Below are 21728 nucleotides of genomic sequence, written 5' to 3'. Positions count from 1 at the left end.
AAAACTAAGATCATGGCCACTGGTCCCATCACTTCCTGGCAAATAGAAGGGGAAAATATGGAGGCAGTGACAGATTTCACTTTCTTGGGCTCCATGATCACTGCAGATGGTGACAGCAGGCACGAAATTAAAAGACGCCTGCTTCTTGGGAGGAAAGCGATGAGAAACCTAGACAGCATCTTAAAAAGCAGAGACATCACCTTGCCAACAAAAGTCCGAATAGTCAAAGCTATGGTTTTTCCTGTAGTGATGTATGGAAGTGAGAGCTGGACCATAAAGAAAGCTGACCACCAAAGAATTGATGCCTTTGAATTGCGGTCCTGTACGAGACTCTTGAGAGTCCCCTGGAGTGCGAGGAGAACAAACCTATCAATTCTAAAGGAAATCAACCCTGAGTGCTCACTGGAAGGACAGATCCTGAAGCAGAGGCTCCAGTACTTTGGCCATCTCATGAGAAGAGAAGACTCCCTGGAAAAGACCTTGATGTTAGGAAAGTGTGAAGGCAAGAGGAGTAGGGGATGACAGAGGATGAGATGGTTGGAAAGTGTCATTGAAGCTACCAACTTGAATTTGACCCAACTCCGGGAGGCAGTGGAAGACAGGAGGGCCTGGTGTGCTCTGGTCCATGGGGTCATGAAGAGTCAGACATGACTTAATGACTTAACAACAGCAATATTTTTCTGTGGACCTTAAAATCATCAGACATATTGTTTATATTTTGGCAATAAGATTCTTTCAGTGTTCTTTTCAGCTTTATTCTAATGTTTGATATTACCACTTCATTATCAGTACCACAATCTGCTCCTGGTCTTGTTTTGGTGAAGAGAATATAGCTTCTCCATCTCCTCATTCCAATTATGTAGTCTTTTGGATTCGATATTGCACATCTATACAGTACACATGTAGCATCATCTGTTTGGTTGCTTGAAGTATGTATTTGTAATAAACAGGCTGCTGGCTTTACAGAACTCTTTGAATCATTGTCCTGCTTCATTTATGTTCCCTAGACCAAATTTTCCAATGACATTTGGTTCTGTGTTTTTTCCTACTTCTCTGTTCACTTACAATTATATTTTGGTGTGTGATCAGTTTTCTCTTGGATGCTTGCATAAAAGCATTCAGTTTGCAGATACTATGGGTTGTAGATACTAGAGCCTGAGTTTTAGTTACAAGATTTCAATAATACAGCACTTTCAAACCTGTTTTTTTGTCTCTATGTGGCAGTCAGTGAAAAGCTGCATTCAGAATTCTGACATGATTCTGACATTTTGTGCAAAGGCCAGAAATATATCTTGTATAACTGATTGAAGGAATTAGTGCCCCTAATCAGGCATTTAGGGAAAAGAGCAAGGAAAGAGTTCTAGTACTGCCCACCAAGTTTTGCTTTCTTCACTTAAAGAAGGACACTACACATGGTGTGCTACACATGGAGTCTCTTAATGTAGTTGGGCATCTTGGTTTTTCAAGATTACTAGTCACATGGAGAGACTCTTATGTGTCTCCATATGGGCTTTCCTCTGTGGACAGCTCTCTTCCAGAACAGATAGTGACAGGAAAGGAGCAGGATTAGAAATCCTGTCTCTGCTTCCACTTTCAAATCACCTCCATTTTGAACACTTTGTGTTACAAAATTGTTACAAAAGAGTACATATATGTAGCATTATAAATTGTGACCCACACGTTCAAATTAGCACAGAAACTGACAGGGAAGTAATGAAGACTGGTGTTTGGGTTCATCTCTGCTGGTACTTGTAATCATTCTGGCTGCTGTAGTTTGGACCTGCTGAATTTCCATACAGACTTCATGGGCAGTCCTAGGTAGAGAGTGCTGTAGTAGTCTATTTTAGAAATTACCAACTTATGAACCACTGAGTGGCATTTCTTATCCAGGTAGGTGTGTAGATAGGCAATCAACCAAAGCTGATAAAAGGCCATTTTTTGCCACAGAAGATAATTAACATCCACAGGCTGTGAACCTGATCCTTCAGGGGAAATGTAACCTCAATGAGGCCTGATAAATATCCCTTTAACCTGCCCCATGATTTTCCCAACAGTAGAATCTCCACCTAACCTGAATTCAGTTTCAGTATGTTGACTCTCATCCAGTGCATCACTGACACCAGGCAGCACTTAAGCATCTGCATAGCATTTCCTACAGATGAACATCTACTGTCACGTGAAAAAGAGAAGAAACCCTCTTTGAGTTCTATGGTTTCATGTATCAGGACTAGAGATTGGAGTATTCGTATTCATATACAAATACAAATTCCCCCACACAGCTGGATGTAGGCGTCCACTCACGCGTCTGCTGCTGGCTCAGTTCTCCTTTCCAGTCGCTCCAGAGATCACGGTTGGCTATCTACTCTTGGCAGAAGGAGGGAATATGAGTCTCATTGCCAGGCTGATAAGTGGCTAGCCGACTGCAAGCTCCGGAAAACTGGAACGGAGAGTGGAACTGGTGGCGGACACGTGAATGGACAGTTTGGCCCCATTGGGCCGGACTCTCATTACGTCCAGCTGTGCAGGGATATTTGTATTCTTATATGAATACAAATACCCACATCCCTAATCAGGACATAATAAAAATAATCTGATCCTTAGTAGATCTGAAAATTAGGTAAATAGAACCTCAGATGAACAATAACACACAACACCCTTTCCCTGTCCCAGTGCAAACACCTGATTGAGGGGGTGACCTGAAACATGCATGGGCCCCATGGCATGTTGGGGCAGGCCCATGGTGGTGTGCTCTTAGGATCATGTCGTAATTGTAATTCATAAATCAATTTTGCCAATGGAGAGTAGCATTTATGTGGCCAATGTGCCTGCTGTGGCTGGCTATTTCTGCTGCTGTTGGAAAACTCCCATTAGCAGGGGAATTGGCAGCAATAGCATAGAGCAAGAAGAAGACATCTTTGGATCTGCTGGATTCCAAACTGCTATTCATATCTGTCCACACAAATCCACTTGAGGTGTTTTTACAATTCCTAAACAGGGCTTCTGGTAAAGGTATCATCAAAATAAAGCCTCAGCACAATTACTGACTGTAATGAATCAGATTTATTAGCTCATCATAGAATTGGGTAACTGTGGCCTTCTAGACGATTTCTGGATTTTAAGTATTTAATTACTATTTCATTACATTCATATCCCACCTTTCACCCAATGAGCTCAATCTGGTGTCCATAACTCTCTCTTTTTCCCTTCATCCTCACAACAATCCTATGAAGCACATCAGACTAAGACAGGATAGAGGGTCTGAGGCCATCCAGTGAGCTTCATAATCAAGTGAGGATCTGAACACAGGTTTCTTGGATTCTACTTGAATTCACCTCTTTGACCACCACTGCAACATGTTGCTCATTATAGGCCAGCACCAACCGTAAGCCAGGTGATGCTAGCCTATGGTTGATGCAACCAAAGACATCTGGAAGACCTTGTTTATAACATAAGACTATTGCACTGTGATTTTCCTATATTATAAACTCAAAGAATCCTTAGAATAAAGGAAAGAGCAAGTATTCTTACAAGAAACTTTTCATGTTGGTAAAGCCATTTGGAATAGGCAGAGGCAATGAAATGCATCCTAATGGGTTTAAATAAACACCCTTTTAAATAAAGATTGGAGCCTTACATCCGTTTTACAGGTGCAATCAGGTAGTGGATTATATAAAGTCAAGCTTTGATTTTTACAGGAGAACCTCATTCAGTCCCTTAAACCCCTCTCTTAACTTGCATTGGGAAATAGACATGAAAGTGAATGTCATCTAGGAGGCCTCTTGAGGAAGTAAACAGTAGCCACTTGTTTAGTCAGCATCTATATGCTTAATAAACAACACAGATTAATAAAGGTTTCCAGGATTGCTCTTATCTTGATTAGTAACATGATTTTTTTAAAGTTTCAGTGAATTCAGGAGCAATAAAATATAATAGAATCTGCACCCAGAGGGGCTTTCAGATACTGTATAATTATAAGTCTTGTCATAGCAATTCTGTCCAAGGGCAGAATTCTCTGTATGTCACTTCAGGGTTTCTTTTTTCTTCATTTTCTCCAGATGTTGGCTGCTGGCATTTGAAACAATGCAATTTCCTTGGCTTTGAGTGCAAGGTACTGTAGTAGACTTTTAAAGCATGTATTTCTGTTTTGAAAATGTAGCCGCACACTAATGAGCTTTGAGTGGTAGCTGAGAATTAGTATTCAGAAGTCATGTCTATCAAGGAACATTCCTGTTTCAATTGAAAGCTTTGCTTTTAAAAAAGAGTAATTCTCTCTCTCTTTCTCAATCTCTTTCTCTCCCCCTCACCCTTCCCTAGCAAGAAATGCTTGTGGCTCTTGTGTTAAAAATTTGTCCTGGGTATTGCCTTAAAAGTGTTCTATGTAAATCAAGTATCAGTGCAACACAAATAGATGCACTCTTAAAACACTTCTTGTAAGGAAAGGAGCATCATGAATACACCACCTGGCTTACTTCCATTACTGTGGAAAGGTATAGCAATAATTAGACATCATACACGTAGTGATGAGATGTGGGAATGATGCTACTTAACATTCTGCTTATCCTTCCTGCTTTGATCTATCCACTGGGGACTCAACCTTCTCCATCACTCCCAAACAATGGGTAGATGCAAATATTTAAATCAAGTAAAGCTTCTCTCTTAGCCTTAAAACACATCTCTTTTGTTAGGCTAAGAACTGATGTTTATTGAGTATAATAAAGTTTAATGAGCTTTTCTTTTCTTTTAACAGCCACTCTGAAAAAGAAAACAGTGAAAAGAAATGTGTTGCAGTAGTGATAGTCACAAGTTGTAACAGATAATTTTAACTAGAACTGTGGAAAATGTTCTCCCATCTTTGTTTCCCCCCCCCCCTCATAATTTGAAACACTGCATGCTCTTTTGAACCAATAATTTCAGGTGATGTTAACTTTTCTTTAATTGCTGGTTGTCTCCTTTGATTTTAGAAGTTTATATCATTTCTCTAACCAGTGATTATCACATACAATTCAGAGATATCCACCACCACCCCTACATGCACCCTTATCTTTCCTTTCAGTGGAAAATAAAAGAGAGAGAGACAAGAAACTCACCTCACTCACCGGAGTTGTTCTGTCTGATTCAGGACCTTTTATGGGCTGCTCCTGAAAGAAGATAGCTTCTGTCACCTCATTATGCATCCTGGACTTTGGATCCAACTAATAAAAGAGCCAGGTTATATATAATTATTATGAGATACAGTTAGGAAGTGTCTTAAATATAGTTTTGCAGCACTAGATATTTCATTTGCAATAACAAATGCACTGAACACTTTGCAACTGTAACTAAGAAGGGTGCTCCCTGCTTTTCATCTTCTGGCTTTAGATAGCTAGTGTGAGGACTTGAGGACAGAACAGAAGCCAGTTTAGCAGTGACAAACATCTATACATGTTGCTTTGGTGGAATTTATACATTTATGAAAACATACTGTACTTCAGTTGGTCCCACTTCTGATGGCAGTAAATGAGGTAGTATAAGTTCAAGCACTCATATCAAATGGTTATCCTCCACCACCTTCTTCTCTGCTTTTTCCATTCAAATAGCTAATAGGATCTTGATTAAAACCATCTTCAGACAAAAGCATTCACGTATTCATTGCATACATGAATGGAAAGCAGACATGCACTGCTTAACTGTTCTGCCAACTTTGATATTCATCTTTAACTGCACCCTAACTTCACACCTGCGCTTTCACTATACATTGGAAAACAGTGAATACATATACTGTACATTATTACCCTTGCTACCCAAAGCAATCATGGTAAGCAAGCTTGCTAATGTCTGCTGCAGTACCTTTGAATACACCAATGAATGTTGTTCCAGTACCATCACAAGCTCTAGAATTATTGAGAATAGTCTTTTTTCAGATCCAGTGAGATCCTTGTAAGAATCTTCCCAATAAATTGCAGGGATGGGGACTCACTGTCAGGTTGGACCTAAATTGCACCAGCAATGTGACTCAGACTTGACTCATTTTTTTAATGACTTGGGCTAAACTTGCACCTCAGAATCCGCTCATTCCCTCTCTTTTTTTTCTGGGGAAAAAAGCTGGTTCTTAATAGGGACTCATACTTGGGGCTTGGGAGTCAGGACTTGGTACCAAAGTCTTAGACTTGGACTTGGTACCAAAGACTTGGACTTCTACTTGGGACTCAGACCCAAAAACTTACCAACATTCCTGGTAAAATGCAACAGGAAAGTAAATTGAGTGATGTCAATGGTGAGAAAGCCTGGTTTCAAGGCTGGAATCAACCTAATTAGATACACTAGATACCTTGCAGTTGTGGCCATGTATATATTGGGACCACAAAACACAGCATCCATACCAGAATCAATGAACATGAAATACACTGCAGACTGAAACAACCGGAAAAATCGGCAGTAGCTGACCATGGCCTGAAACAAGCTGGACATGAAACCCTATTTAAAAACACAGACGTGCTGGACAACACCAGCAATTATTATGTTAGACTGCACAGGGAAGCCATTGAAATTTCCAAACATCAGCGAAGCTTCAACAAAAAAGAAGAAAGTCTAAAACTCAATAAAGCCTAGCTCTCAGCACTGAGAGCAGCAGCCTGCAAAAAGGTCAACGAACTCTACCCAGTCACAAGGACTGGTGATGACTGCACACAAAAAACTAGCTAATGATACCCATCAATCACAGTGACAGATCATCTCTCCACCTTATCACAACAATACACCCATAGCAAAAAAACACCCTGATCACCATAATCACCCAATCTCCTGAAAAGGACAAAAAGCTGATCCCACAGCTACAAATATTCAAATATTCCACACACTACACCAGAACACAGAGTTCTAACTCCTGTTCTCTGAAGATGCCAGCCACAGACACTGGCGAAACATTAGGAAGAAAAACCTCCAGAACACGGCCAAACAGCCCCAAACCCTTACAACAACCAACCTAATTAGAACTTGGCTGAAACTGTATTGCTTAGCATAAGAAAAATCATAACTTTCAGTCTTCTCCTATCTGACAAATATGTACCCTGGCTTGGTGCAGGAATCTGCATCCCCAAGAATTGTAGCAGGGACTTTTCATTTACTGGTTAGAAATGGATTGAAAGTTATATATTTTCTTATGCTAAGCAATCAGATTTTGAGCCAGAGTCAATTTTTTAAAAAGTCTTGGGCTTAGTTCATCATTATCCTGGATGTTCCAATTTGGTAAAGCTTGAACTACAATTTTCTAAAAGATACCTATTGGAGTATAAGAATCCCCTTAAATCCACTTCATCAGCATCCATGCTGGCTGCTAGATTCTTGGAATGGCTATCCAAAAACAGTTTTCTGATTCATAAAGTCCCAATTACAAACGTCACCACTAGTGTGCCAGAGTATGGCTCTCCCTTGAGTGGAAGATCAGAGGTTCCAACACAGATCCCACTTCTATAATCCCTGCCTATTTTTCTCAGATACCAAAAATTTGAACTAAAATATCTGAAAATTAGTATAGCACATTTGTAGGTAGATTTTCATGTATTACTCTGTTTCTGTGAAGATTCTCAGTCATCCAGGTGAGATTATGTGGAAATTGAGTCATGGCAACTAGACTTTCTTATTAAGTTGAAACGTTTTGTTACTCATCCAAGTAGCTTCTTCGGTCTGATTGAAGAAGCTACTTGGATGAGTAACGAAACGTTTCAACCTAATAAAAATGAACTCCATTTGCCATGATTCAACTTCCAGATATTACTCTGTTATTCTCACCTTCATTTGTGTTTGGAGACAGAGTATCTGCTTGACTGAAAACTGTTTGGCTGAACCCCGCCTTCAGCATGAAGCCAAGATTCACTAAGCTTGAATGAGCCGAGAGCTTCAGTCGGTGTCTCTTAAGGGACTCTACAAATCTCTACATTGCATATCAAATTCCATCTTGCTTTTTAAGAGGCCAAAAGGTCTTTTGACAAGGATTGTGAATTATTTCATCTGTTTAAGCTACCCACTTTGAAGCAAACATTTTGATGCTCTCAGTGCTGGTATTTATAGTTAGTCCCCACGGACAGGAATTTCTTTGAACTGAGGGATCAATGGTACTACCTGGGTGGGTTATTTAAAGATAATTTGTTTGTTGCTCTGTGACTTTAGTTCAGTGGCAGATACTCTAATTCTTCAATCCATTTAATGCCCATTTAATGTTTGTTTTATGCTACCATATTTTATTACCCCCCTTTATGACTGTAACTTTGAAGCTCAATTGCTTATTGTAAGTGAAAGAGTTTGAGATGATTAAAGACATTTCATTGTATCCCACAGCCTAGTTTTCAAGGGCATTATTTGATTAGCTGTTTCAAGAGTGACAGATGTATATCCAATGAACATTGACTTCACAGGCTGCAATTTAATTCTCTCTTCTTGTACAGAATATAAGGACTTTGGTTAAGCTACTAAGGGCCATTTAGATATCTGAGAATGATGTTATTCTCACATGAAAATGTGAATATTAAGCTACCTAATGTGTCTTCTTGCATGTCCTGGTAATTTGTAGGTATTATGATCTTCATCTCCAAGGAAATACCAAACCAGACAGTTTCCTGATCCCAAAAGATTTGTTGCAACTTCCTCTAGTGACCATGAATGAGGTCTCCTCTTCTGCTTTCCCTTCCACAGATTTTCCAAACCCTTCCTAGACAAAGTTATACTTTGAACTAAAGCTTCCAGAATCCCACATCCAGCATAGCATGTGACCATGACCATTGGGGGTATAATGAGAGTTAGAGATGGGCACAAATTGAAAAAATGTTGATTCATTTTGATTTGTGATTCGTCAGGGTCAATGAATCACAAATAATGAATTTCCATTTTTTTTCTGATGAATCAGTTTGTCAATTTGTTTTGACTTTAAAACTCTGTAAAACAGCCCCCAGGAATTTACAGACACTAACGTCACAGGAAAGCTTCCTCTGGCTCAATTCTACAATCCTTCCAACTTTGTTGAAGATTGGTTTTCAGACCTCCAAGTTATACAGCCGCAAAGTGGGTTCCCCCAGGACAGTATTCTTTTGCAGCTGGCTTGGGGAAACCCCAATCTTCACCAAACCTGGAGAGATTGCAGAAGAGAATCAGGGGAAGCTTCTCTGCAATTTTGGTATTTCTAGGTTCCTTGGGGCAACTTCCCTGGGAGTGGCTTTTTATGGGTGTATAACTCGGACATCCAAAACCCAATCTTCATCAAACCTGGAGGGAATCTGGAGGATAATCAGGGGAAGATTTTCTATGATTTTGATGTCTCTGGGTGCCTTGGGGACTGTTTTATAGCCCAATAAATCGACAAATCAAAATCACTAAAAATTCATTTATTCATATTCCGCAAGGGGAATCGCTTCGGATGAATACAAATCAACAATCAGCGTTTTTTGATAAATTTTGCAACTTGGTTTTTAATTCATGCCCATCTCTACTGAGACTTAGTAAGTTTTTTTCCTGAGCCCTGTTCTTGTCACCTCAGATATGAAAAAGCTTTAGACCATGTACAGTAAATAAGCATTGCCACTTTAAGAGTTTCAACTAGGAATTGACGGGGTGGAGCTTCTAGAATATCTATGCAGGCTACCAAAATAAACCTTCAGTGGCTGGAAGTACCCTTGCTGGGACAACAACTTCTCCTGGAAGGATCTATTCTAATTATATTGCTCTGCAGAAATTTGTACAAGTTCCCTCATAGTTCTATCATCAAATATTACTGCTATCATATCTAGGAAGGCTTTAGAAGAGAAGGCATTGCTGCATCTAGTATGTTCTCTTTCCCTGAGCTGACCTGTTAGTTCACCAAGATGTGGCAAGGCTTTCTCAGGACTGCTTTAAGTGTTTGATGAACCTTACACATCCACCTGGTCCCTGAGAACTAGGGGAGCTCTACTTCTCAAATTTGGGGAACAGCTGCAGTTAGCATGGGTAGTCATGCATGTCATGCCTGCTGAAATTTCCTCTTATACATAGTTATTAAAAGCACAGGAGTCCCAATATTTTTCTCATGTGACCATCCTAAGCAGAATATGTGCTTAGCATGCAAATTTCTTGCATTTTTTTTTTTAAAAAACTGTCATCCCACCTTTCCTCCTTATGGTACTTTAGAGCCCAAATTTTACTCTTGGACTTTCCAGCTGTGGAATGAGTCCTGTGTGAGGAAACCATCTGCCAGTCAACCTATATGGATCAATAATTTGGGTCAAGCTTCTGGAGTTCAATATAACTGGAAGACATTTCATTCATCCCTTTACAATGCTGCCAACTTTGTTTTGTTGTTCATCATGTAGCAAAGTATGGATGAAAATCATTTTACCACAGCACCAAGAGGATAATTCTTTGCTGGTGTAGCATACAGAAAGTGGATACTGGTATGTGGTAACATGCTTTGCATGAATACTCTCCTGAGTGATTAGGGGTGTCACATGTAGGGGAACAAGACAGTTGGAGCCAAGGGAACATGCAAAGCACTTCCATCATTTGATGATATCTGCAACCAACAAGGATATTTACATTGGTAAGTTTATCCTCTCCTCAAATGACATTTTCATCAATCATTAAAAAAAGCAATTAAAATACAACATGGGGATAGATGTGCATATCTACAGCCTCATTATGTCTTCATTATTCTGTGGGTGCAAGCATATTTCTGATTTATTATCTTTCCTAGACCTGCCATATAACCCTGTATTTAAAATTTTATTCTAAAGCTGGTTCTTGACCTCACAGACTGTGTCAAAAATTTCTGAGTGGGCATAGAGTAACATGTCAATGAATATGAAGACACTTCCAAATTTATGGATTAATCGTTTGTCATGTGTGTACACTAAGCCTCCCAAATCAAAATCCCCATGAAAGTTTTACCAGAGAGTTTGAGAAATCTGAACATATTTCTAAAGCAACAGAATTGACTTCATAATTTGTTTTCTCTGTTATGATAAAGATCAGGGGTGGTACTTTTAATGAATGCTTTAATTGACTTATTATGATTAGATATGATCAATCTGTGGAGGTGTAATCATACATTGTTACCTATTCCAAAGGTAACAGGTGTGTGTGCAGAGAAAATCCAGCAGAGATGAACAAAAATATTACAAATAATATTCAACATGAACTTTCTAGCTGGTATTACGACATCTTGTTGGGATCTTCCTATTCTAATTGTCCTCCGTTCCGACAGACAGACAGACAGACAGACAGACAGACAGACAGACAACTACTTATAACAGTTCTGCAGTGCAGATCTGCAGTAATTTCAGAAGTACCACGTAATTCCTTTGAAATACATTTTCAGATGACCAGATTTATTCTCCTTCTCTTTACTTATCTATCTGGATACTTCCGCCACTGTGATCAAAACAGTGCATGTAGTTCTCCTAATTCACAATCTGAAATTGGAATTCCACCCACTTCTCAAACCACTGCACTACCCTGACTCATAAAAGCTTTTGTCTTTGTTTTCTCCTGCCACAGGCTTAAAGAACTTAAATACGTGCAAGTGCAGCCCGCTGCTTATATTTGAAAGCAGAGTTGAGCCCGAAAAATGTTCCATTTTTGGTAGCGGCATTGCAAGCAGGAGGCTGCTGAGCCCTAGATAAGATGTGAATCACCCTTGGTGAGCAACTTGGATTCCAGGTTATGCAGCCTTATTGTCTCCTACTATTTTAATACCCCATCTCTTCCCTTCCATTGAAATATAATCATCTGCCAAACTGATAAATGCTCCGAGCATGCCAACAGATTATCAAAACACACTGTTCAATGCAGCAAAAAGGTCACAGGCCAAACAGTAGCATGTCATATAGCAAAAGGATAAAGAAAAAAGAGCCAAGTTGCCTATTCTAGATAACCATTAAGAGACAGTACAGGAAGCAATATTGTTAAGAATCTGTATTGCTCTGTATTGGACAAATGGAGTTCTTAATCCAGAATGCAGTTAATAGAAACATTGGTAAGTAATGTATGGCTTTTGAGGTGGCAGCAGCACTAGCATTTCTGTCACCAATTTTTCATATAACACAATTATTAGTGGCTTGTCCTTCTGTTTAAAAACCTCTAATATGAAAGTTCTGTACAACATCCTAGGGAACACTACATGAGCCCAGCACAACCAGCAAGCTAATCGCAACCCACCAGCTGTATCTGGCATCCTACCAGAGCTTTGATAATCTTTCTGTTTTGCATATTTGCCTCAAACCACAGACATGAGGGGTTGAAACACATCTGGTAGGCCTTAAAAGGTGGCTGGCACTCTTTCACAAGTTGGACAGATCTGCCTGAAGTTATGTTGTGGCATAATATAAAGAATGCCATGAAACACTTTAACTGCTTTTCCCCTCAGCTTTGGAAACAAACAGAAAGGCACTTTATGAAATGTTCTCTCAACCTGGCCTCCGATGATAATTATCCAGAAACCTGTGTCAAATGCTGAGTTTTTCACAGATGCTCATGCAACAGAGCATTTTACTCTTTGCAATGGCTAGAGGTAATACATCCCCTCTCCTCTGTTGGACATGAGCGTTATCCAGCATAAGCAAGAAACAGGGAGGAAACCTACTGTTACTCCCTGCTGAGTGTGGCTATGGTTACTGGCAACATGGACTGCAGCACTGCAGTGCATCATACGTAACAGTAGCTGGGAGGAATCCAAGAAGGTGAAAACTCAGAGGGAAGCATGGTCTGCACCATGCTGCTTTCATACACACACAAAGAAGCAAGCATCCACTAGGTCTCAATGGCTTTACTTTTTAAAAACTGAGAACAACAAAACACCGGAGAACAAATACGATGTCTCTACAAGTGATTTCACAGTGTGCCTTCCTTGCCTGTTGGAAATAAATTCTAAGGAACAAAATGGCGGATGAGCTCAGCATGAAAAGAGAGTGCCTCAACATATAAACAAGCTGCTCATGCTGGAGAAAAATCACAAGTGCAAAAGGATAATTCTCTTGGCAAAGTATTTATGAAAGTTAAACATCCTGTGGGAATTAGTAATGGTGCTCATGAAACCGTAAACAACAGTTCCATGTGTGGTTGTCCTTTTGAAACAAACTGCTGAAATGGTCAATTATTCACATACTTTTTTTTGCTATAGACAACTTTTTAAACCTTCTGGGTGCTTTTGTTACAAAAATAAAGATTGTTCTCTTTGGGCATGATCCTAAGTATCCTCCTTATGACCTATATCTATAGAGAACTGAAAGCTGAGCGGCAACAATGCTGTGAAAAATCAATTTAGTCAGTGTATCTGATAAAAGCAAGAAATGACACAACAGTGATTTGAGTCACTTTGTTAAATGTAGATTATGAGGACTTTCTGCTCAAAATATAAAACACTCCCCAAACTGGACACCTCGCTACTGTCCTAAACATTTGTTTCCTATGGCAACTGCCTCTGCTGGATTGTAGGGCTGGCCTTGGTTACATCACCTTTGTCTTTAGGGCCATGCCTAAATATGGGTGAAGATTTTATGTTCTATTTTAAAAAGTTCTCACAATTGAGCTTCCATGTTAATGCTGCTTTCAGCTAACAGGAGAAAGGCAATCACCTCAGCCTTAAAGTGGCCAATGTAAATAAGGACAAATTGAGAAATTGTTGACGTTTCTGGATGTAAGCAGAGTTAGGAAATATCAGGTTGCAAAGACGCTATAATGCTGAGAGAGTAAAATTCAGCATGGTCTATTTACAGATATACAGAGAGCATAGATTTCAGACATTCAACTGGCAGAATGACATGATACAATATGTAGTATAGAAATAAATGATCTGACTTACAGCAGATAACATGGAAATTCTGGAGTATCTCAAATGTGCAAGCATTGCATCTGTGTGTGGAGAGGGAAGCCTAATGAGCAGTCCAAAGACAAGTCTATACTAGAAGCTCAAGACAAAAACAAAAGAAAAACATGAAAAGAAAGAAGATACAGTATTTGTGGCATCTTAAAGACTAGCGGCTATGTTTTAAAGTGTCCTTTCATGTGCAAGTCCACTTCCTCAGACATAAGAGTGGCTTTAAATACTACGACTAAAAATACAATATGTAGATTAAAAAGTGCAACTAGGTTGCTGTTTCTTGGTAGTTTTGTAAAAAAAGTGTTCTGTAACAAGCAAGAATGTCTTTTGTGTGTGTGTGTGTGTGTGTGTATGACACACATGCACACACATTCTGGTCTACCCTTCTTCACCCATCTAGCAAAATTTCCCTAGGCTAGTACATATTTTCCTTATTTTGAAATAGCTGCCATACTCTGTTGAATAGAAGTTTCCAGTCTATTACAGAAACTCACAGAACACAGGTGCTCGTATGATTCAACAAAAAAGGAGCAGCTTATTCTATTATAACCAAACCTTTAATTCCCATGAAAGATGGGTTTGAATAAGAAACCTGGGCAGTATAAAATGGGCAGTGGTGAGATCAGAGGAGTTACTTATCACACAGTATTTGCACAGAACATGCCAGCAACAAAACTGCCTTTAAATAAACTACCTAGGAAACACCATTGATTTCCCAGTTCAAAGAAATCCTGATCCTATGAGACCAAGAGTGTTAGATATCTAAGTGGTGATGTTCAGCGCTTCAGAAGTGCTTGCTTCAGAGAAGGCAGATGAAACTGAATTGTGAGTCCTTGTCAAAAGACCTTTTGGCCTGTTATGAAGCAGGATGGCATTTCACATGCAATGCAGTGATTTGTAAAGTGACTCCCTTGAGGTTTTTCTTTTCTTTTCTTTTCTTTTTTTAAGGCCATAGGAACTTTTAGTAGTTTGTCTTTCTGACAAATTTTTGCTGTTTTGTGAAATCTTAGATCAGGAAATAGAGAAAAAGAAAGCTGAGGGAGAAATCCCACATATCTGGAGACTATTCATCTTGGATCTTCCCTGGTATTTATATTGTTTACTTGAGCCATTATACACTCTGTGGTATACTATGTCTTTTATTCACATTACTAGGCTCTTGCAGAAACTGTATAAATAATGCAGGAAGAGGCTCTTAGGAGCATAATGTAAAATCAAAAGTTCAGAGCAATACTTCTGCTGTGGCATATGCCCTGTAAGAGACTGGCTATTCCCTGCAGAAGACCCTCTCTGATCCACATTGCGTTTTTAACTTATCACTTATCTGGAAAAAAAAACATTGTGGAAATGCTCATACCCTCCTCCAAAAAACAAAACAAAAAAACTAAACAAAAACAAAACACAAACAAAAATTAAAACAAGAAGCACTGAAGCACCTTAAATAGTAAAAGTTTTATTTCAGAGTGAGCTTTCATTGTTTAAAATTCTCTTCCTTAGACATACAGAGTTAAACATTTAGCTATAGATTATATAAACAGACACACTGAGGCAGTGGGGATCCAGAAAAGATAAATACCAACACAGAAAAAGACATTTCAAAGTGACAGTAATGTTATTAACATCAGTGCTCAGCTTTGGGTGTGTAGATTCCGTAAACATCCTGACAAAGCTAGCGTAATCAGCTGTCCAGCATAGACTCTTTTAACAAAAACAAAAAAGAAAAAAAATTGAACCAGGAGGTGGCTTGTATTTCTCTGAATCAACCTCTGATTTTGCAGCTAGAATCAACAAGTTCAGTTCCCTTTCTTACTCCTAGCTATTCTGAGCATTGCATGTGACTAGATAGCCAAATTATCCTGGCCTGGACCAGGCTAGATCATACTAAACAGGGACATTCTGAGATGCAGCATGTCATTTGGGGGAGGAGCACACATCTTGGCATCTGACAAGTTGTTCCTTGCATACACATGCAAGAATTGGGTGGTTTCAGGGCAGGAAACCACACCACACCTTAAACAGCCCGATTTGGTCCTTCCCTTTAAAGGGGAAAAAATAATTACAACAGAGATTCCCCCCCCCCTTGTCCCCTTCTCTCCTCATCCATGTAGAAGCATAAGGACATTTTCGTTTTTTTCTTTCTAAGTGGCATAGTGCATCAACACTGCCTTACAGGGGCTTAAATTATGTTTGCTTTAATTTCTTTCCTTCTCTATGGAAGAGTGTAAACAAGCTTCGAGTTTTCCAAGACAGTGAAGCAGCTTCAACAAAGTGACACTTTAAGCTAGTGGGAATGAAGACAACAAAGAATGATGCCATACAATGAGAAGAATTTGGGCTGGAACTCCAGCATACTATCATGATTAGAGATGGGCACAAATAGCTGATTTGTCTGTTTGAACCAGTTTGTTTATTGATTGGATGTTTGAGGCTTCTCAGCTCTGCCCCCTCCAGTGGGTGCCCACTCAGAGGCAGCGCCCAGACCAGGTGGGGCAGGGAAGCTGGAGTGCTGCTTCTGAGTGGGTGCCTGCGAGAAGAGGCAGGGCTGAGAAATCCCAAATGCCTGTTTGGCCAATAAATAAACCATCATGAACTGACAAACCAGTGGTTCATGACCTTCTCTAATCATGATGCATCCTAAGCACAGGTGTACATAGAAAGTACAGCTTGCAATAATAAAAAATACAAATTAGGTAGCATTTGTAAATAAATGCACACTTGGGGGATGGGGAAAGGGACCAAAATATGCATGAAACTGTGCAGAAAAGAAACCCATAATGTCTTGCAACCAAATATGAAATGAAGAACAGGAAGAATATATAATCAAATGAAATCAAAACTGAAGAGTTTTCACATCACTGGTCTTGGATTAGGAACTTGAAACCGGGGGTGGAGGGTGTTTGTTAATAAAACCAAAATTTTGCTGCCCTCATGAATTGGACCGTCAGATTCTGTTATCATTTTGGATGTTGCTGTGGACATTGTAGATAAATCAGCAATACATAGCTGATTACACAAAGGATTAATTTGTTGTTATTCTGAATCATCTTTTTTTATAAACTCAAAGCAGGCTTAGAACCATTACCGTGTTCAAAGAACACAAAAAGAAGCCATCAAAATCTGCTTTAGTGGTTCACCCTATAAGCTGAGAATAATTTATTTTCTCAAATCCTATGATCTAATTATTTAGTAAAATAATACCCAAGCAAGCCATTGTTCATTTTCTACACATGGTCAGTATGGCAAACAAGTTGGTTTAATTTGCTTTATAAGCCTGTTACAGGAGGGCACAGTAGGAAATGAAGGCTGAAAAGAACTCTTACATTTGTAGTTTTATTAAGCTCAGTTTTCTCCAGGGAACTCTTGGCCTGTCAGATTAAAATTGCAGAGGCCTTTTTACTGTAGCAGTTCTGACAGTTATCCCCTTAGTAAAGTTTGCTGTTGTGATAATTACATTTTACCATCCACTCTGGTTTCCTAAATGAATAGATTTTCTATTACTTTTAACCTTGACCATATTATTGTGTGCTAATTATTTGTGGCAATAATGAAAGTTTTACAAATTGAATTTTCACTCTTTTTTTTCCTTCATAATTTTATGTTTTCCTCTTTCATAACAAATGTGAACTTCATCAATTGCTTTGTAATTATCTGTAATATAAAGAGTACACAATATTTACATTGTGTTTTATCGAACACAAAGAATCAACAAGACATAAATGTTGTCATTTGTTTCTGAGGAGGCTCTACCATATAATGTCTTTTGACTTTAAAGTTTGGTACTAAATGGTACAAGATGTCTAAATCCTTAATGTCCATGCACCAACCCTTTGCAACATCTTTACGGGAAATTATCAGTTTGTGTATGTAATGTTCCTTTGAGGTTTCTTCTGGTAATCAAATTGTACACAATTTCTAACAGAGTGACTATAATGCATTTAATAGATTAAATTGTTCAACAGAAGCCTTAACATATCATAAATATGAACAGGAGGAACAAGAAGTGCCTATCAACTTGTTAACTGCACATTAATTAATAACCCTGGAACAAAAAAGCGAGCAAAAGTGAATTTAGTATACCTTAAGCTAAAGGTAAAGGTTCCCCTTGACAAATTTTGTCCAGTCCTGTTCGACTCTAGGGGACAGTGCTCATCCCCATTTCCAAGCCATAGAGCCAGCGTTTGTCTGGAGATAATCTTCCGTGGTCACATGGCCAGTGCGACTTAGACACGGAATGCTGTTTACCTTCCCACCAAGGTGGTCCCTATTTATCTACTTGCACTTGCATGCTTTTGAACTGCTTGGTTGGCGGGAGCTGGGACAAGCAACGGGCGCTCACTCCATCACGTGGATTCGATCTTATGACTGCTGGTCTTCTGACCCTGCAGCACAGGCTTCTGCGGTTTAGCCCACAGCGCCACCACATCCCTCTATAACCAAAATGGAGCTACTGGGGCTTTGCACCAGGATACTAAAACTGAGAGAGCACTGTATTCTAGAGGTGAATCTGCTGATGAATATTGAGGAAATAAATGGCTGAATGTATTCAGATTCTTTTAGGGAGGAAAAATTACCTTTGTCTTTAGAGCTCACCATATTCTCGTCTTTTTTTCTTGTGGGGGATGCTTGTGCCAACATGTCAAGGCAAAGTGGGTGTGAGAGCATGCTAATTGGTCCAGGTGTCAGTATTGATACTTAGAGCTCTGTGTATAAGATGATGCTAAGGTTTTTATAGGAATTCCTCCCATTTTGTTTTTCTCATTCTATTGGCTTTAGGATAACCAGGACACCTGGCTTGAATAAATTGTAGAGTTCATTCTCTCCATTGCAGGAGATTGCAGCAAATTATGTAAAATAAGTTCAACCATATAGAGTAATTTAAGCAATTAATTTAATATGTATGGTTTTAATTCCTTAAGTTACTCTATATGGTTGAACTTATTTTACATAATTTCCTGCATTTTAAATGATTACATTGTCTTACATTGTCCTTGTTGCAGTTTGCCTTCATTTTCATAATACAAGGTGAAAATTAAATGTTCTAAATAAATAAATAACCCTTACTGGAAACAATGTAGTATTAACAGTTGTATTAAAAAGGAAATGCTATGGAGATATGATATCTAAGCAAATTCTCATGCATGGTCTTCCTATTGATGCTGGACTTCAACTCCCATCATCAAATATTGCTCATAATGGATAAAACTGAGAGAATTTAGAGACCAACATCTTACAGCATAGCTATACCTGCTGAAATTAAAAGTATGCAAGTGGCTGCAAAATTTGCATCCAAGTTGATGTCATATCCAGCAAGTAGTTCCATGGGCCGAGTTGCACAACCTGTTACACAAACAGACACTCAGTATGGTTTGCTTTGATGTCACTCCTGCAGACATAAATCTAGGCTATGCCAAATGTCATAGGTGTCCAGGCAGCATCTGACAATGTCTGGAGTGCTATATAAATCAACAGCCATTTCAGAAACAAACACAGCTTGAAAGGTTGAAGGGCTGTTATGACACAAAGTGAGGGGCACAGCTGAAGAACATTTTTTTTAAAAAAGGAAAACTGAAGTAGCAACTGAACCAACATAAACTTACCTACCTGTCAGGTCTAACGCAGACAACTCTTTCAAGATGGGGCGTTGTTGTTTTTTTGCTTTATTTTTTGAGGGGGGATGTTGTGCTTGTAATATTGATTGTGTGCTGAGAAGTAAATTCTGAGTTGTGGCAACCCTTTTAAGGGTTTTCTAGGTAGAGAGTACTCAGAAGTGGTTTACCATTCCTTTCTTCTGGTAGCATTCTGGAGCTGTGCAGCTTGCCCAAGGCCACACAGGCTGGCTCTTCTGGGATGCACAGTGGATAATAGAACTTTCAACCTCTGGCTCTATAGCCAGATGCCTAACTCACTGAACTATTCAGCCAGTTCATACCCTGTAGTAAAATTTGCCAGTTTTCTATTCAATAGGCAGGCTCACCCCTATCTGTCCCTACCACGACTCTAGGTTACTAGTTCTCTTCACCAAGCTGTACTTAAATGAGTAACTTCTTCGGTTAGTAAATGGCTGCTTTACAGTGATTTTTCCTTCCCTTTCTCTAAAATGTGAGAAAGTTTCTGCAATGCCTGTCAGAACCTGAAATTGAGCTTAAGAATCAAAGAGATCAAGAGCTTTGTTGAAGAACTCTCCTTAAAAATAACCGATGCAAGGTGAGTGGCACTGAATAATACACTCCAAGGTTTTATGCTGCCCATGGAAAACACATATATTTACCCTCCTCAGATGAGTTCTTAAGTGTTTAGACTTTCTAGAAGATTTGTTGTGCAAGCCTATGCTTATCTGTTCAGAGGTAAGCCTCATTTAGTTCAGTGGAAGTTGTGCACTGATTGGGTTATATGAGATTGGAGCCTAGAAGTGCAATCCTAAGTAAATAGAACTCATTCTCTGCCTGGATCCTTTTAAGGAAAAAGGCAGGGTAAACATATTTTAAATAAAATAAAATAAAATAATTCTCGAACAACTGTGAAATCCACACAGACTTCCTAGAAAGTAAGCTCCTTACTTTATTTGATTCCAAAAGAAACAAACAAACTCACACTTAGGATTATAGAGCATGAACCCAATTTTTCATTTGTGATTCATGCCCAAGAGAAGGTATGGATGTTTTTAGTTTTCTAGGTTCTCAGTCAGAAGTTGTTTCAAACTCACTGGAGGTCATTTGGCAAAAGCTTTGAAGAGCAAGGACCAGTATACATTTATGGCAGACAATATGTTAATATAATGCACTGCATTGTTACCAATAAACAGTCTGGCATTAATGATAAGACAGACTGCACGAAAACAAGAGACAGCTTTAAAAAGTCAATTTTTAATTCCTTTTTAGTCCCATTGAGTGTTGAATAAAATGAAACCTACCAATCAAAAATCTTCTTAATTTTACTAACAACAGAATCTTTGTGGGTATAGGTACCAAAGAATAGTTTATACATGGAAAAAAGATGCCTTTGCCATTAGTCAAAAATTATGAAATGATACATTAGAATTTGACAGTTTCATTTACGTCAACATTCTTTTTTTAAAAAAAAAATATATGTTAATGCTGTTTGCAAAACTGCTTTGAATTTTTTTCAACAGTGGTGTAGCAATTAGAGTGCTAGTCAAAGTTTCAAGAGACCAGGGTTTAAGTCATCACAGCCAAAGAACACACAAGATAACCAGTCACTCACTTTCAGACTGACCTACGTCAGAGTTGTTATAGACATTGTAATAGCTTAATCTATGGTTACATAATCTTGATTTACTATCATTCTGGGTATAGTAAAATATGTGGAAGTTATAGAAATTTCATTTTTTTAATGTTCTACAATTACAAGCAGGGTGCCTCTCTAAAAGGACATGCATGACTGGGAAGGTATCAGCAGGGAATTTGCAGAACTGCCTGGGTGCTAAGTTAAGTATGGCCATTGCCAAATATTTTGGGTTGTGAGATTGTTTCGGTTTGGTGGGTATGGTTGTTGGTTGTCTGCTTTTGGAATAGATTTTCTGTTTTTGTTGACCATTCTTGTTGGTAGGTTGGTTCTCAATTGCCCTGCCCTGATATTTTTGGTATGGCTTTTGGCAGTTCTTCAAGGCTGACTTGATATTGCCAGAAAAACAAAACAAAAGAACTCGAAAGAGCAGGTCTCTTTCCTGTTTATCAGAAGTGCTGGTAAATGAAAGAGACAAAAGTGAAAAAGGGACCCACTAAAAACCCCAAAATAAATCAAACACAAACATTTTCCCTAAATTAGTACCAGTAGCTTCAGACATACCATAGAAAACAGATGCACCTTTTGAAGCCACTTTCAAAACCATTTTTGAAGAAGAAAGCATATACACTTCTTGAGGAAAGGGTGTTGTTATTTAACCATGTCCAGT

This window comes from Pogona vitticeps, chromosome 3 (genome assembly GCF_051106095.1).
Source record: "Pogona vitticeps strain Pit_001003342236 chromosome 3, PviZW2.1, whole genome shotgun sequence".
In the NCBI taxonomy this organism is placed as follows: Eukaryota; Metazoa; Chordata; class Lepidosauria; order Squamata; family Agamidae; genus Pogona; species Pogona vitticeps.
This window is presented reverse-complemented; position numbering follows the sequence as displayed.